The sequence below is a fragment of the Mobula hypostoma genome, chromosome 2 (assembly GCF_963921235.1).
Source record: "Mobula hypostoma chromosome 2, sMobHyp1.1, whole genome shotgun sequence".
In the NCBI taxonomy this organism is placed as follows: Eukaryota; Metazoa; Chordata; class Chondrichthyes; order Myliobatiformes; family Myliobatidae; genus Mobula; species Mobula hypostoma.
In genome coordinates, this window is record NC_086098.1 from 129615881 (window position 1) to 129628757 (window position 12877).

Here is a 12877-nt window from a genome sequence, read left to right on the forward strand (position 1 = left end):
AAGAGGGGGAGGAATAAAACACAAGTGCATGAGGGAGCATGCTGAAAAGTGAAATAAAAGCACAACTTGGAAAAGAGTCAGACTACGGGGAAGGAAACAGTTAGTGCTTCAGGTCAAGTACCTGTTGTCATGTCTCAGTATCACAGAAGGATGATGGACAGTTGTGTGCATTACCAACATAGAAAACTGAGGTACCAAAAGTTACTGAATTTTGATATTGAGTCCAATATCCAGTCCAATTAATCTGTATTTCCAGATGTTGCCTGACTTGTTACATTTCCAATATTCTGTGATATTTTATTTCATTTTGGATTTGTGACATCTATAGATTTTTGACTTCCATAATTTAATGCAATGTCAGATTGAACTGAAAGGGCTAAATGTTGGGTGTATGGGAAACTCTTCTTGCAGAGAATATCCACAATTCTCTACCCCTGAATGTGGTGGAGGATTGATCACTGGGGGTATTAAAGGGGAGGCAGATACCTTGTTGCATTTAATTGCTAAATATTTTATTATTGTCAAATGTACTGAGGCAGAATGAAAACCTGATTTTTGCATCCCATCGATAGAGTCATTCCAAACATATGTACATTGAGTTAGTGAAAGGCATGGGCAGTAACTGAATGCAGAGTATAGTGTTACAGTTACAGAGAAAGTGCAGTGCAGGCAGACAAATCCTAAATCTATTTTTACAAATTCCCTATAATCCATGTGGAAAATGAACACCCCCACAACGCAGAAATGAAAACTGGTTTGGTATACATCTGCAAAGTTCAAATTTGCAGCATCTTTATATACGTGTGTGTGTGTGAGAGAGAGGGAGAGTGATTGTGAGGATGGTGGAAAGGGTTTGGGGAGTGGGATGGGAGGGATGTTGTGTGTCTATAAACGTGCTTGTGTATGTGTTGTGGTACACAAATGGACGCCACCCAGAAGAGAGGCGTCAGAGTTTGCGTGTTCCACTGGAGGTGGTGTGGCGCAGTGTCCAGGCTGGAGTCAGTGCTGAGCTCAACTGTTCGCCCTGCAGAAGACAAGTTGTATTGTGTTTGACTGCCGATCGCTGCAACATTCATGGACTTAGGGTCTTACACTATCTAATTTTTTAGTGTCTGTATGTCACTGATATTTTATATGTGCAAAATGTTCCTTGTGCTGTGCATGACTGTTGGTACTGTATTTTGCGGTTTGGCCTCATGTCACCCTTGTTCATTTGGCTGTATTCATGTATGGTTGAATGCCAATTAAACTTGAACTGAACTTTGTGTAGAATAAGGCAGCCACTGCCTCCAAGGGAAACAGGGTAATCAAAGAAACAGCAAGCCTGTGAACCAGAAATTTATATTTTGAACTTGTAAAAGCAGACCGGTTGGTGCTTTGGATTGCAACACCACTCTGATTGATGAGGGATGTCAAATAGTAACAGGAGAACAGAGACTAACCATCACATTGTGATTCAAACCCATGCTAATTAGTGATTTCAGCAGTGGATCTAACCTTCTGTTCAGTCTTTCAGGAATCTGAGGGGAAATTCTTCATCGAGGGGGACATGAAATGAGCGCCAGCAGAAGTGGTAGATGCGGATGCAGTTATAACTCTTAAAAGATGTTTGGCTAGGTACCTGAATGGGAAGGGTATGGGGGGATACGTTTTGGATGCAGATAGATAGGACTAGCTAAAGGGCCTCTTTCTATATTGTAATATTCTTTTCTCAGTAACTCATCCCATATAGAAACCATCCTTTGTGTAAAAAAAAAAGTGCCCCTCAGATTTCTATTAATGCGCGGCTTATACAGAATAAGGCAGATGAATTTGTAGCACAGCTGCAAATTTGCATGTGTGATGTTGTAGGCTGTATTGTATCGAAAGAACAGACAGGAAGGCAGCGGGGGTGATGTTGCTCTGTTGGTAAAAAATGAAGTCAAATCATTAAAAAGAGATGACATATGGTCAGAAGATGTTGAATCATTGTGGATAGAGCTAAGGAACTGCAGGGGTAAAAGGACCCTGATGGGAGTTGTATACAGACAACCAAATAGTAGTAAGGTTGTGGCCTACAAATTACAATGGGAGATAGAAAATGTATGCCAAAAGGGCAATGTTACAAGTGTCAGGGAGCACTTCAGTATGTGGGAAGATTGGGAAAATTAGGTTGGTGCTGGATTCCAAGAGGGGGAACCTCTAGAATGCCTCAAGATGGCTTTATAGAGCAGCTTGTGGTTGAGCCCACTAGAGGATCAGTTATTCTGGACTGGGTGTTGTAAAATAAACTGGAATTGATTAGACACCTCAAGGTAAAAGAACCCTTAGGGGCAAGTGATCATAATATGATTGAGTTTGCCCTGAAATTTGAGAAGGAGAAGCTAAAGTCAGATGTATCAGTATTACAGTAGAGTAATGGGAATTACAGATGGATGAGAGAGGAGTTGGCCAGAATTGCTTGGAAAAGAACACTGGCAGAGATGATGGTAGTGCAGCAATGGCTGGAATTTCTGAAAGCAAATCAGAAGGCACAGGATGTATACATACAAAGAGAAAGAAAGGTGACACAACAGCAACTAACAAGAGAAGTCAAAGCCAACATAAAAGCCAAAGAGAGGGCATATAATATTTCAGAAATCAGTAGGAAGTTATAGGATTGGGAAACTTTTTAAAACCAACAGAAGGCAACTAAAAAAGTCAACAAGAAGATAAAGATCGAAGACAAAAGTAAGCTAGCCAGTAATATTAAGGAGGATGCCAAAAGATTCTTCAGATACATAAAGTGTAAAAGAGAAGTGTGAGTGGATATTAGAGCACTGGAAAATGATGCTGGATAGGTCGTCGTGGAGGACAAGGAAAAGGCAGGTGAACTGAGTAAGTATTTTGTATCAGTCTTCACTTTGGAAGACACTAGCACTATGATGGAAGTTGCAGGTGTCAGGGGTATGAAGTGTGTAAAGTTACCATAACTAAAGAGAAGGTTATTTGGAAACTGAAGGGTCTGAAGGTAGATATGTCACCTGGGCCAGATAGTGTACACCCCGGGGTTCTGAAAGATGTGGCTGAAGAGATTGTGGAGGCATTAGTAATGATCTTTCAAGAATCACTAGATTCTGGAATGGTTCTGGAAGGCTGGAAAATTGAAAATGGCACTCCAAGAAGGGAGAGAGGCAGAGGAAGGGAAACTATAGGCTAGTTAGTCTAAACTTAGTGGTTGGGAAGGTGTTGGAGTCATTTATTAAGGATGAGGTCTTGTGGTACTTGGAGGCACGTGATAAAATAGGCTGTAGTCAGCATGTTTTCCTCGAGGGAAAACCTTGCCTGACAAAACTTTTGGAATCCTTTAAAGAAATAACAAGCAGGATAGACTTGAGTATTGGTTGATGTTGTGTACTGGGATTTTCAGCAGGCCTTTGACAAGGTGCCACACATGATGCTGCTTAACAGGCTAGTAGCCCATGATATTACATGAAAGATTCTAGCATGGATAAAGCAGTGGCTGATTGGCAGGAGCAAAGAGTGGGAATAAAGGGAGCCTTTTCTGGTTGGCTGCCGGTGACTAGTAGTGTTCCACAGGGGTCTGTATTGGGTCTGATTCTTTTTATGCTATACTGTATGTTAATGATTTGGATGATGAAATTGATGGCTTTGTTGCAAAGTTTGAAAATCATATGAAGATAGGTGGAGGGGCAGGTAGTTTTGAAGAAGTATAGAAACTACAGCAGGATTTAGATAGATTAGGAGATTGGGCAAAAAAGTGGCAAATTGAATACAGTGTCAGGAAGTGTATGGTCATGTACTTTCGCAGAAGAAATAGAGGGGTTGACTATTTTCTAAATAGAGAGAAAATAAAAAAAAACTGAGGTGCTAAGAGACTTGGGATTCCGCAAAGGTTATTTTGCCAGTTGAGTCTGTGGTAAGGAAGGCAAATGTGATGTTAGCATTCATTTCAAGAGGATTAGAATATAAAAGCAAGGACGTAATGTTTAAACTTTATAAAGTACCAGTGAAGCCTCACTTGAAATATTGTGAGCAGCTTTGGGCTGCTTATTTTAGGAAGGATGTGTCGAAACTAGGGAGAGTTCAAAGAATGTTCACGAAAATGATTCAAGGATTGAACAGCTTGTCATATGAAGAATGTTTAATGGCTCTGGGCCTGTATTCACTAGAATTCAGAAGAATGAAGGGTGACCTCATTGAAACATTGGATGGTGAAAGGCCTTGATAGAGTTCATGTAGAGAGGATGTTTTCTATGGTGGGAGAGTCTGCAACCAGAGGACACAGCCTCGGAATAAGGGGGCATCCTTTTAGATAGCGATCAAGAGGAATTATTTCGCTAGAGAGTACTGAATCTGTGGAATTCTTTCCCACAGGCAGCTGTGGAGGCCAAGTCTTTATGTATATTTAAAGATGAGATTGATAGATTCTTGATTGGTCAGGGCTTGAAGGGATATGGGGAGAAGGCAAGAGATTGGGGCTGAGGAAGATCGGATTAGCCACGATGAAATTGTGGAGCAGACTCGATGGGCCAAATGGCCTAATTCTGCTCCTATATCTTATGGTCTAGTTATTAATTTTGCAACCCTGGATAAAAGATTGTGTATATACCCCTATCTATGCCCCTCATGATCTCTGTAATATCTCTCAATCTCCTGCACTTGAAGGAATAAATTTCTAGCCTGTCCAATCTTTCCCTATAACTTAGTCCCACAAGTCTGGCAACATCTTCATAACTCTCTTTCCAATTTAGTAACATCTTTTCTACAGCAGGGTGAACCGAACACAATACTCCAGTGTCTTGTAAAACTGCACTAAGTCCTCAACTCATATACTCATTGCCCTGACAGATGAAGGCCAGCATTGCAAAAGCTGCCTCACCACCATGTCTACCTGCGTCTCAAGTCAAAATGGCCTTTCCAACCACCATATCCGCACTAATCCCATTTGCCTGCATTAGGACAGGATCTTCCTTTATCTTAAAGGCATCTAGCTTTATCTCTCAGAATTTAAACCATCTTTTCCAATAACTTTCAAACCATGGAAAGAGTAGTTAACACAGCTCCCCTTAGATAGGGATTTAAGATCCTTTAACACACTGTGTTTAATATTCAGCCCAAGATATTTCAGTGATGTATGTTTTAGGAGATTGGACAGCATGGACACTTCAGCTATCTGGCAAGTGTTAGCATTACAGTATTAGGATAAGCATCAACATTTTTTACTGATATGAGGAATAATTGCCTCTGTTATAGGGTTGTGAGTCTTTGGAATTGTCTCAATTGGTTGATGATCAGTTTATTTTCAAGGCCAACAGAGCTGGGGAACAAGGAGGGTGAATGGATGAGACCATGACACTATAAGAGAGAGGAGCACAATAAGGCCATTCAGCCCTTTGAGTCTGCTCCTCCATTCATTCATGAATGATCATTTTCCAACCCCATTCTCTCATCATCTTCCCATAACGCTTTACCCCCTTACTGATAAGGAACCTCTCAGCCTGTGAACTGAGGGCAGTTAGAAAGTGAGAACACAAACTAGGAAACATAAAAGTTGGTTGGCTGAAGGGTAAAAAAAAGCTGTGGGTGGATTTAAACTATTGGCAGACTTTTTAAAATGGGGGATGAAAAAAATACCTTTTTCTCAAAAAACACTGGAAATCTAATGGGGGGGGCGCGGTTCAAAGATTATTGCCATAGAATAATGGATATGTGGGAGTGATTCAGAGAAGAACCTAATTGAGAGGTTCCAGAGATTAATGGTTACCTGGGAGTAATACAGACTAAAACCTAATTGAGGAATTCAAGGGATTTATATATTGAATAAAGGATATCTGGGAGCAATAGAGTCTGGAATCTAATCCAGTAGGTTTATATATAGAATAATGGATGCATGAATAGATTTGGAGCAATGTTTTATCTATAGGGTTGTAATAAGGTAAAAAAACATGACACTAAGCCCAGTTTAGTTGCCTGACTCTCAAGTTTGTCACAGAGTTTGAATCACCCTACGGTGCAGTATGTGTGCTTTTAGGATTAAGTGCTTCTATGATTTAAGGAGAATGAGTGGGAGGAGATCATTCAGCTCGGGGTAAACATCAATGCAAATTGTGTGGACTATTAAGCAGTGTATCATTGAAATAAACTGACGTTGATGGCCAGGGAGGCTGACAGAGAGCTGTCCTCTAAATCAGCATGAAGTAGCTTGAATTTAAAGTACAGAACATAATGTATAAAAGTTGATATCCCCATAGGTATCAAAGCTTTTAAAAAGTATGGCGTGCTTTATGGACTTTTAAACTATGACATGGAGGCACCTCTTAAAGCCTGCAGGTGGGCAGCACTGCATTGAAGTCTAACCTACACGTAAACACAAACATGCACGACACACAGACCCACACACAAATACAGTCACGTGTTCTCACACACATACATATTCACTCACACCCACCTACACACACTTTCTCTCTCACGCACACTCAAACTCACAGATTCTCATACTTAAACCACAAAAGCACATTGACCTGCTGACCATCGTTGGGGTCATGTCTTGGATTTTGAGTTTCACACTGTATAGATCAGACCAGGTAAGGCAAGGTGTGTGAGAATATGAGTTTCTTTTTGTGTGTGTGTGTGTTAGGGAGACTGTGTGTATTAATGTGCATCTGGGAGAGTGTACATGTGAGTGAGAATATGTCTGCGTGTGAGAAAGTGAATGTGTGCAGGGGTGGTTTATTGTGTGTGAATGTGCGTGCATGTGTAAATGTCTATTTATGATGCGTGTATACTGTGTGTGTGTGTGTGTGTGTGTGTGTGTAAAGCTGCATGTGAAAGAGTATACTGTGTGTGTGTCTCTGTCTGTCTGTGCGCAAACATTGTTACTGTTCCTAACAAACAATGAACCTTTTTGCTAGAGGGAGCCCAACTTCCTTTCCTTAACATTCAGTGGCACTACCAGGGCTTAAGTCCCTCACCCTCAATGTTCTGGTTACCTTCTCAGGTGAGAAACTCAGCCATGTAAATACTGCAGGAACAAGAGCAAATCAAAGGCTGGATATTCCAACATATAACATACAGTGCCTATAAAAAGTATTCACTCCCTTGGAGGTTTTCATGTTTTTTAATTGTTTTGCAACATTGAATCACAGTGGATTTAATCTGGCTTTTTTTGACACTGATCAAAAGAAAAAGACTGTCGTGTCAAAGTGAAATCAGGTCTCTACGCTGATCTAAATTAATTACAAATATAAAACACAAAATACTTCATTGCTTACGTATTCACCCCCCGCCCCTTAATATGACACACCAAATCATTATTAGATGGAAATCACCTATATGCAGTGAAGGTGTTTCCATAGACTGCAGTAAATATACACCTGTATCTGGATGGTCCAGTGGCTGGTGAGTCAGTCTCCTCGCAAAAACTACACCATGAGGACAAAAGAACACTCTAAACAGTTCTGCAAAAAGGTTTTTTTTTGTTATTGCAGTTCTGCAAAAGCACAAGTCAGGAGATGGATACAAGAAAATTTCCAAGTCACTGAATATCCCTTGGAGTACAGTTCAGTCAATCATCGAGAAATGGAAAGAACATGGCACAACTGTAAATCTCCCAAGCGCCAGTCACTGAGTGACCGTGAAAGCAGGGAACTAGTGAGGGAGGCTACAAGAGACCAGTGACCAGCTTCGGTGGCTGAGATGGGAGAGACTGCACATACAACAACTGTTGCCCGGGTACTTCACCAGTCACAGCTTTATGGAGAGTGGCAAAGAGAAAAAACTCCCATGAGCTCTCGGCTAGAGTTTACCAGAAGAGAAGGCATGGGGGAGACTGAAGTCAGCTGGAAGAAGGAACTGTGGTCTGATGCAACCAAAGTTGAACTTTTTGGCCACAAGAATAAATGCTACGTTTGGCGTAAACCAAACATCGTACATCATCAAAAACATCATCCCTACTGTGAAGTATGGTGGTGGCTGCCACAGACCCTGGAAGGCTTGTGAAGACAGAGGAAAATGAATACACCAAGATACAGGGAAATCCTCTAGGAAAACATGATGCAGTCTGCAAGAAAACTGTGACTTGGGAGAAGATTTGTTTTCCAGCAAGACAATGACCCCAAGCGTAAAGCCAAAGTGACACCTGAATGTCTTAAAAAACAACAAAATTAATGTCTTGAAGTGGCCAAGTCAAAGTCCGAACCTCAATCCAATTGTGAATTTGTGGCTGGGCTTGAAAAGGGCTGTTTGCTCATGATCCACGTGCAATCTGGCAGAGCTTGAGCAGTTTTGTAAAGAAGAATGGGGGGAAAATTGCAGTGTTCAGATGTGCAAAGCTGATAGAGACCTATCCACACAGACTCAAGGCTGTAATTGCTGCCAAAGGTGCGTCTACTGAATACAGAATTGTAGGGTGTAAGTAATTGTGCCATCAATTATTTTGTGTTTTATAGTCATAATAAATTTAGAACAATTTATAGAAATTTGTTTTCACTTTGACAAGAAAGAGCCTTTTCTGTCGATCAGTGTCAAAAATGTCAAATTAACTCCACTGCGAATTGATATTGTAAAAGAATAAAAGATGAAGACTTTCAAGAGGAGGTGAATACTTTTTTTTACAGGCATTGTACACAACAAAATCATAACAGACAAACAACTCAATCAGTACTAAAGAGTCTCAACATCATCCAAGACAAAGCACCAAGCGTAACTAACATCCCAACCCCACCTTCCACATTCACTCCCTCCACCACCTATGCACAATAACCATAAAATGTGCTGCATTTACTGATCAACGACCCAGCAACAGCCCCTTGCAAGCCCACAAACTCTCTTGCTAAGGAAGACAAGGACAGCAGATGCGAAGGTACACCATCCCATGCCTGTTCTCTTCTTGGAGATGTCCACCCTGACATGAAAATGTATTGTTGGTCGTCAATCATCACATAGCCAGCTGGTGGTGTAGTGGCATCCGTACCTGACTTCGAGGTGATTGGTCCCGGGTTCAAATCCGGCCGGCTCCTTGCACGCTTTCCGTCCGTGCTGGGTTGAGCACTGAGCTAGCAACAAAGCCTCGTTTTTTAAAAAAAAACAACAAATGCTGAAGAAATGTCTCGAAGCACCACAAGTTGAGGAGAAGAACAACACAGAATCTGAATCCTGGAACAACACTGTGGGAGCACCTTCACTAAAACAACTGTGGCAACCCAAGAACTTGCCTTCTCAAGGGCAGTGATTGCTGGGTAATAAATGTTCGCTTTGCATCCTGAAAAGTGAATACATTAGAAGAAGCCTATTTGGAGAAGTGCTTGAATCCACAAACCCATACAGCAGGACTATCTACATCGAAGGCATAGTTTTCACCTATCAGAGTAAATAGGCAGGTGACTTGATGGCCAGTCCTATCAAAGAGGCAGCACAGGGAGAATGGCTTTATTCTGTGATTGCTTGGTCAGAATGGGATGTTTCGCATCCCATCCAACCAGCTTATTTCATCAGGTCAGTACATTGAAGTAGGGGAAAACAGTAATAGAGTGCAGGATGAAGGGTTACAGTTACAGAAAAACTGCAGTGCAGGCAGACAATAATGTGCAAGACCATAATGAGGTTGACTGTGACGTCAATAGTCCATTATCATACCAGGAGACTGTTCATTAGTCCTACGACAGTGGGATAGAAGCCGTTCTTCAGTCTGGCATTTCATGTGTTCAATCTTTTGCATCTTGTGCCTGATGGGAGGGTGGAGAAGGGAGAATGTCCAGAGTAGATGGGGCCTTTGATTATTTGGATGCTTTACTGAGGCAGTGAAAAGTGTAGACAGCATCCACGGAGCGGAGGCTGCTCTTCATGATTTATTTACTGTGATACTGCGCGGATGAGGCCTTTCAGCCCTTCCAGCCATGCCGCGCAGCAACCCCCGATTTAACCCTAGCCTAACCACAGGACGATTTACAATGACCAATTAACCTACCAACCGGTACGCCTCTGAACCATGGGAGGGAACCAGAGCGCCCGGAGGAAACTCACACGGTCATGGGGAGAACGTACAGACTCCTTACAGGCAGCAACTGAGCTGTGTCCACAACTCTGCCATGATCTGAGACAGCCAGTGAAGTCCGACAAGAATCAAATGGATTAGTGTAAATTGGTAACAGGTTCATTAGTATAATCTATACCAAAATACAGTAAGAGACTTTTGTTTCCATGCCATCCAAGCAGATCATTACATCCATGAGTACATTGATGTAGTACAACAGGGAAAATAGAACATTACAGGTGCATAGAAAGTGCGGTGCAAGTAGACGAATGAAGTGTAAGGGTCATGACAAGTTAGACTGTGAGATACCGGAGAAAGTACTTTATCGTATAAGGGGTTCATTGGAGAGTGTTAAACCAGCAGGATACTTGATAGGTAGCCTTCATCTACTTGGTTTGGTTGACAAAGAGCCAGTATCTGTGCTATATCTACAGCTCTGCTGCTTTTGGCTACGACACTCATCCACTGTACTTTTCTGCTGTGCTACACTCCTTTCCTGCAACGTAGTGTAGCTACACTTGGATGGACCAGCCTTTTCTTTCAGTCATGTTAGCCATGACCCTTGCCTTTTGGTCAACCCAACACTAGGTGGGGCACCTGCACCTCTTGCTAATCTCCCAGAACCACCTAGCTCTGATACAGTTGAAGTGAACCTCTGTTAATTGTAGATTAATTTATTTGGCTACAAGAATTTAAGCTTATATTTAAATTGACAATTTAATTTTACTTGTACTTCATGGATGGCACCTCCATAGATGTCAGGCTTCACTTCTCCCTAACCTGGGCAATGTTACAAGAAGGAGGTGGTGCAGATGCTGTAGTTTAGATGAATGGTGCAGAGTTTGGGAGTTGAGATCTTTAAGTTCCTAAGAGTGAACATCGCCAATATTATGTTCTGGTCCATCTGTATTGAAGTAATGACAAAGAAAGCACACCAGCACTTCTACTTCCTCAGGAGCTAAAGAAATTTGGTATGGTCCCCTTTGACCTCACTGATTCTTACTGATGCATCATAGAAAGCTTCTTATTCAAATGCATCACAGATTGCTATGACAACTGCTCTGCTACTGTCCACAAGAAACTGCACAGAAATGTAGACACAGCTCAGCTCATGACCTGCCTGCCCTTCAACTGCACTGGCTACACTTCTCACTGCTTTGATAAATGTTCAGGGCCAACATAATCAAGCACCCTTCCCACCTTGAACATTCTATCCTTGATTCCCTCCCCCCCTCCCACTGTGCAGAAGAATGAAAAGCCTGAAATCATTTACCACCAGTCTCAAGGACAGTTTTAAGACTGGGTATGATAAGATGGACTCTTGACCTCACAATCTACCTTGTATTTTATTGTCTGTCTGTACTGCACTGTCTCTGCAACTCTAGCACTATCTCCTGCATTTTGTTATGCTTTTTTCTGCTAGTATTAACTCAATACACTGTTATAGTGAAATGATCTGTGTGGATGGCAGACAGATGGCATAGTTTTTAACTGTACCTCAAACCACTAAACCAATTTAACAATCTATCAATAACTTGGAAAGATTGATTGCATGGGATCCAGGAAGAACCAACTAATTGAATACTTAGAGGAGAAAATCTGCAGATGATGGAAATCCGGGCAACATACACAAAATGCTGGAGGAACTCAGCAGGCCAGGTAGCATCTATGGGAAAAGAAAAGTGCAATCGAAGTTTCAGGCCGAAACCCTCGGCAGGGCTAAGGGTTTTGGCCCGAAACATCAACTGTGCTTTTTTTCCCCTTAGGTGCTGCCTTGCCTGGTGAGTTCCTCCAGCATTTTGTGTGTGTTGTTAATTGAATACTTAATTGGTTTGGCAGTAAGACACAGAGGGTGCTGGTGGAAAGTTGTTCTCTTTTTAAATGTGTCACAGAGATCAATGCTGGGCTTACTGCTGTTCATCATTTATATACTGAAAATGACTTGGATGAAAATGTTCAAGGCTGGGGTTGGCAAGATTGTAGATGACCTCAAAATGTGTGATAACAATGACAATGACAAAGATTATCAAAAATCGCATGGGAATCTTGATCAGCTATGTAAGTTGGCTAAGGGCTGTTCAATCGTGTTTTAATATAACAAGTGTGATGTGTTGCATTTTGAGAAGTCAAACTAGGGTATGATGTTCACAATGAACGACAGGACCCTGAGGTGTGTTGCAAAACAGAGGGGCCTAGGAGTACCATTACATTGTTCTTTTAAAGCAAAATCACAGCTAGACAGGATGGTCTCTCTTTGATCTCCTGCTGTCAGGCGGATGGTAGCACAGCATAAGAATCAGAACTGTTAGGCTAGGTAACTGCTTCTTCCGCAGGCTGTTAGACTTCTTAATAGCCTGCTGCCACTCAGCACATATATACACCCTGTCTGAACACCCACCCCCACCTAATCACCAATTCACTGACACACTCTCATCCTGTACTGGTCATTTTTCATCTTTTATTGCTGCTGTTTCAAATGTTTATATTACTGCATTTTCTATTATAATAGTGCCATTGACATTATCTGTTTTAAATGGACATGCACCTTACACTTTATGTTGATCCGCCAGTCTTCAGGCCATGCCACATGTGTTAATATTATTTTGTGACTTTACTTTATCTTTGACGTGACACCATTACAGCTTGGGACGTCCGAGTTCAGAGTTCAATTCTGGCGTCCTCTGTAGAGAAAAAAAATGTTTGTACATTTTTCCTGTGAGCTCGTGAGTTTCCTCCGGGTGCTCTTGTTTCTTTCCACAGTCCAAAGATGTACCAGTTAGTAGGTTAATTGGTCATTGTAAAATGACCTGTGATTAGGCTAGGGTAAAATAAGTGGGCTGTTGAGAGGTGCAGGTCATTGGGACC